General features: G+C 37.1%; 1 protein-coding gene across 6 annotated transcripts in view; it reads left to right on the top strand.

Annotated features, from left to right (window-relative positions):
- Positions 1 to 6,000, top strand: part of KIAA0040 (KIAA0040 ortholog) — a 41,851-nt gene that overhangs the window by 12,201 nt on the left and 23,650 nt on the right. For 3 of the 6 annotated variants that reach the window (XM_012547679.2, XM_012547682.3, XM_031936926.1), the window contains one exon: positions 5,566 to 5,744. The exons of the other annotated variants lie outside the window; for them this stretch is intronic. The gene's annotated coding sequence lies outside the window, so the exon portion shown is untranslated. The remainder of the gene's footprint in view (positions 1 to 5,565; positions 5,745 to 6,000) is intronic. 6 annotated transcript variants of the gene reach the window in all.

Raw genomic sequence — 6,000 nt, 5'->3', positions numbered from 1 at the left:
TAGAGGTTAATTCTGACTACTCATCCCCTAAGTAAGTCAGTAAGTTTCAATGGATCTCTATTCCCTTAGAATTGGAAATAAACTCCTCTGACTTGAAAGTGTTTTATAACCTTCTACCCATTCTGTCTTTCTAGTCTTGATGCATATTTTTCCCTACCTTGTACTTTAGTGCACCTAAACAGACTTTCTTACTCTTCTTCCCACATGACAATCCATCTGTCTTCTGCACGTCTGGAATAGCCTCCTCCCTTGCTCCTCTTAGAATCCTTGATCTTTTAGACTTATTTGGGACAAGGACATGGCTGGTCTTCTCCACCCACCTACCCCCAGTTTCTAATGCTGATCAATCGTTTCAGTCATGTTTGACAATTCATGATCCCCTTTGGGGTTTTCTTGGTGAAGATACTGTAGAAGTTTGTCATTTACTTCTCCAGGTCATTTTATAGATGAGGCGACTGAGGCAAACAGGGTTAAGTCACTTGTCCAGGGTCACACAGCTAGTAAGTAGTATCTGAGATAGAATTTGAACTTAGGTCTTTGTGACTACAGGCCCAATGTTCTACCTACTATACTATTACTATATTACCTGTTCCCAAAGTTAATTAACTCATATCTGTTTTGTATACATTGGGTAGCCCAAAAAAACCCCGTTTGCCTCTTGTTTCCTCAACTGTAAAATAGGAATAATAATAGTACCAAATATACATTTCAATAATTATATTTCAATATAATTAGTTTTCTTTGCCATCTGATGTGTTTTATTTTAGTACTTTTAAAAACAGTGTTCTGAGAAGGAATCCATAGATTTCACCAGACTCCCAAAGGGGTCCATCACATGCAAAAAGATTAAGAATTCTTAAACTTATGAAGCTGTTACCTCAAACAACTAAAAGTAGGTCTCAGCTGAAGAGGAACCTCACAAAAGCCTAGACATTATGAAGCACACGTTTTGATGTCAGAAATCAATAAGTACTTGAGTAAACTAATAAAACACACCAAGACTTCTATCCCTTACTCAATAAAGCTATGTCATTGGTTAATAGTGCCCCAGGTGGAGAATCCTGACTTTATTGAAATAATAAAACCTATCTCACTTAAGTAATACCCAGATCTTGACGGGTTAACTCTTCAGAGGGAGTTGCTAGCTTATGAATTAACCTGAAATCAATAAGATTATTAAATTCAGTTCAATTAAAAATATTTATTAAGTGCCTATTAGAGTAAGGATAATATGTTGAGCATTGAGATGAAAAATAGCACTGCCCCTGAGACCTTCTCAGAGGAAAGCAGCATCTTAAATTCATTAGTATGGATCTGAAATGATTTAATATTTATTTTAAATCACTAAGAATAGGATCTTTATACCCTCCTATTCTAGTAGAAGTAAACTCCTTGAAAACAGACTCTGTTTTGTCTTTGTCATCTGGTGCCTAGCACAGTGCCTTGTATATAGTAGCAACTATTAAATGCTTATTGGAAAGAATTGGACAGAGGAGCCCTTCCTCTCCTATCCAATGACTATTTCTTTTTCATTCACTCTTCTCTTATCTTTTCAACAAAACAATCATACTCAAAAATAGCTATCACAGGCCTTAAACATTCAGTGACTTTGGAGACCCTTCATTCAGGGTTTGAATCTGTCTCCTGAACAACACCACCCCTCATAGCCCAAGTAAAAGTTTCCCTAATGCAAACTCAAGAGGCGCAGCATATGGATTCTTTTGAGTTAGGCTGGAGTTTCCCAATATCCAAACCCCATTCTGGTCACATATCAGTGACTTCCAGTATGAGGCAAACCTGCGAGATCTGCCCAGGAAGGAAGCAAGAACTTTTTTTTTATTATTATAGCTTTTTATTTACAAGTTATATGCATGGGTAATTTTTCAGCATTGACAATTGCAAAACCTTTTGTTCCAACTTTTTCCCTCCTTCCCCCGACCCCTTCCCCCAGATGGCAGGTTGACCAATACATGTTAAATATATTAAAGTATAAATTAAATTCAATATATGTATCCATGTCCATACAGTTATTTTGCTGTACAAAAAGAATCGGACTTTGAGGAAATCAAAAATGCAGGCAGACAAAAATATAGGGATTGGGAATTCGATGTAGTGGTTCATAGTCATCTCCCAGAGTTCTTTCCCTGGGTGTAGCTGGTTCAGCTGCTCTATTGGAACTGATTTGGTTCATCTCATTGTTGAAGAGGGCCACGTCCATCAGAATTGATCATCATATAGTATTGTTGTTGAAGTATAAAATGATCTTCTGGTCCTGCTCATTTCACTCAGCATCAGTTAATGTAAGTCTCTCCAGGTCTTTCTGAAATCATCCAAGCAAGAACTTTTTTAAAAAATTCAATGAAGGTTTCTAGCCTAGTGAAGGACTTTCGGCCAACTTATTCTTACTTATGAAGCAAATGAAAAGATATTCGATATAAAATTCTAATATGTTGAAGAGGTCAGCCTAGTGAAAAGAGTATTGAACAAAAGATTCAGAAATCAGTTCTGTTCCTGGTTAATCCACTTCCCCCTCTATGACTCAGTTTCTCATTCTGAAAAAAAAAGTGTAGCTGAATTGGTTAATCCCTTGGGATCCTCACAACTCTCAAGTTCTATGAGGCTATTATCTAAACCATGAGTGATGCTCAAGAAAACTCTGCTGGGATATATATAATATAATCACCAAATCTCTTGCCTTAACCCTGACTCTCAAATGGGGTTCACATGAAGCCCTAAGAAAAGGAAGGTGGAATAATTGGGTGAAGATTTTTTGCTGCTTTATCATTTCTGTCATGAAAACTTCTTGTTATACACACATACATACACCCGAGAGAGGGCTCAATGTGTGTTACAGACCAGGGAAACTGTCAGGAGGACCCATCAATATTGATACATAACTTTCCAGAACCAACCCAAAAGGCATCAGGTTAATAATAGAAACTCATCATGTTCCTCCAAGGCACCATGAGAGTGATAGACTGTGAAAAATAGATTCCCCCCCCCACCATTTTAGGCAAAGGAAGAAACATATAAGGGACATTCTTTGAAGGACGGTCCCCAGACTACAATACTGCTTCATTTTTATTTTTTTCCCAGCTATATCATGTTGGTCTATTAAAATACAACACCAGTGTGGGAGTAAGCCAGGGGCTTAGTATAGAAAGAGTAGCTGATCTCCAAAATGAACCACTTGCAAACAGGAGATTCCTTTCTCAACGGGCAACTCCCAAAGGAGTACAGGGACTTTCTGCATCCCAGTCCCAGTCAAACTAATGCTCCCACGATTGAGCAAGCTGCTTCACAGAGTTAGGTAGCAAAAGGAGAGAAAGAATAATAATTAATTAATACACAACTGAAAGCAAATTTGGGAGACTTGTCCTTTACTTTTGATAATCTCCTGGAGTTACTTCAGTAAACTCACCTGAGCTTTGGGAACTTCCAGCACATCCGGCTTAGACCTAATTCAGGTTGCAAACCAGATATATTTAGAGAGGTATGAGGCATGGAATCTATATACAAGAGACTTGACCTGATATTCCTTCTCTGACACCTTACTAGATGTATGTCCAATCACTTACTATACCTTGAGTCTTAGTTTTCTCCTCTGTAAAATAAACATAAGATTTTGATCTAGAAAATAAATAAAGTATTTATTAAGGAAACTGTATCATGTTAGGTGCTGGATAATATAAGTCAGAAGTACAGTATATATATATCTCATCCAGTCATTTCAGTCATGATCCCATTTGGTGTTTTCTTGGCAAAGATAGTGAAATGGTTTGGTATTTCCTTCTCCAGTTCATTTTACAGATGAGGAACTGAGGCAAATAGGATCACACAGCTATTTTGTACCCAAGGTCAGATTTGAACTCAGATTATCCTGACTCTGGACTCTTAAACTTTAAAGCTATACAAATTCTGGTATTGATGATGACTGATGATGATATAAATATCCAAGAACTGAGAGTGAAACCTTGATTATCCATCTCCAAATCCAATATCTTATCTACTGTGCAAAATAATGACACTATACGTTTGTGGGGTAGATGAGGAAGAAGAAGGAGGTAAAGGAAGAATACTAATAATTCTTTAAATTGCTGAAGACACTTTAATACTCTTCACTCTTTCTGGATGGAAAATAACAGATATCTTAAGAGAGAAAGAAGAGAAGATGAGTATTTGATAGTGGGAAGACAGACTCAACAGGGACTGAAGGAATTTCTTTATGGGTTGACATTAACCGAATGAAGCACAATAATTAGCCCTGTTCATCATAGCCATATATATAGGGCATCAAGTCAAAAGGGCCCTGCATTTTTTAAGAGAATTGTTGTACTATGCATAAATATTATGTTTGAGGTTAACTGAGTTTTAGTTTCTTTAGTTTGATGAATAAAAATGACCTTTATAATTGAGTAGTCAATAAATATTTGCCATTAAAAAAATAGGCCAGAACAGACCTATGATTTCATTAGCATTGGAAACCTCCAGAGGAAAAGACTGTTTATAATATTGTTCTGCACTTTCTTGGGTACTTGTATCTTCTCCACTTGCCTACACAAGGTGGTTAAGGGTGCTGTGGTTGGACAGGATTTGAATCCAAGTCTCATCTGCAAATTCAGCTCTTCATCCACTAAATCACACATTAATAGCACTCTATAAAGCACTTATCCTTACATAAATGAGTTACTATTACTTCTGCTATTATACAAGATATTGTGATGGCTATGGATATGGATAATAAATCAATGGATACGGTGCTAGAATTGGAGTCTGGAAGTGATGAATTCCAGTGCTGTTTCAAAAACTGACTAGCTCTGTGACCCTGGGCAAATCTGCTTCATATTTCTCATCTAAAAAATGGTAATAATAATAGTAGCATCAACCTTCTAGGATGGCTGTGAATTCTAAATGCAATAACATAGGTAAAGGGCTTGGAAACCTTAAAATGTTATATAAATACTAATTATGATGATAATGATGAAGATATGATCCTCGTCCCTCCCCCAGCTTACAAACACAGATCGATAACAATAGTAATTCACACTTTTATAACACTTTAAGTTTTATAAGGCACTTTTCTTATAACAATTCTATCCAATAGACCAAAAGTATTATTATCCCCATTTCATAGGGGGAAAAAACTAAGGCTCAGAGAAATGATATAACATAGTTATAATTATAAGATAATAGCATTTACTTATATAGTGCTTGTTATCTGCTGGCCCTATGCTAAGCACTTAACAAATGTCACTTCATTTGATTTTCATAGCAACTTTGAGAGGAAGGTGCTATTATTATCCCCATTTTACAGGAATTTAAGGAAATTGTGGCAAACCTGCATTAGGTGATAAGAGTCACGAAGCTAATAAATGTTTGAAGACCAAGATCAAACAACTAGCAAATATCATGGGGTTTAAGAGATGATCCAAAACTTTCAAGTCTTTTCAATGCTAGATATTGTCAGGCTATTCAAAATTATCAAAGAAGTGGACAAGCCAGGGAAGAGAACGCAGCCCCCCTGATTCCGGACTTTGTGACCTAATCCATCAATCTTCCCTTCAGGTTTTTTTTCTTCCCTGGCTGCCTCTACCCCTCCTTATCCTGACCCAGAGTCCTCTCTGCTATCTGGCTGCTGGACCTCTGAGAAATAGAAGTCATCGGAGGAGTCTGGTGGCTTAGATTAAAATGTCCAGTTTCATTCATGACCCACCCATTTCAAAATGAAAACTACGGAGTGAAAGGTGAGCTTCATATATAGCTAGATTGCAATCCCCAGAATCTCTTTTCTTTGCTAGCCAAAAATTCCACTCCAACCCTCTGGAATATTGGGATATTACCTAGGACTGCAGCTAATTAGTGGGGGGTGGGAGTAGGAATAAATAAAGCAACAAAGAGCCTCATGTTACTGGATGCTTGAAGGCTAGCTGATTTCCAACTCTATTGCTAACTAAACTATCACTATAGGAAACCATCAATTTTTCCAAGCCTGGAGAAGGA

Source organism: Sarcophilus harrisii, chromosome 4 (genome assembly GCF_902635505.1).
Source record: "Sarcophilus harrisii chromosome 4, mSarHar1.11, whole genome shotgun sequence".
NCBI lineage: Eukaryota > Metazoa > Chordata > Mammalia > Dasyuromorphia > Dasyuridae > Sarcophilus > Sarcophilus harrisii.
This window is presented reverse-complemented; position numbering and strand designations above follow the sequence as displayed.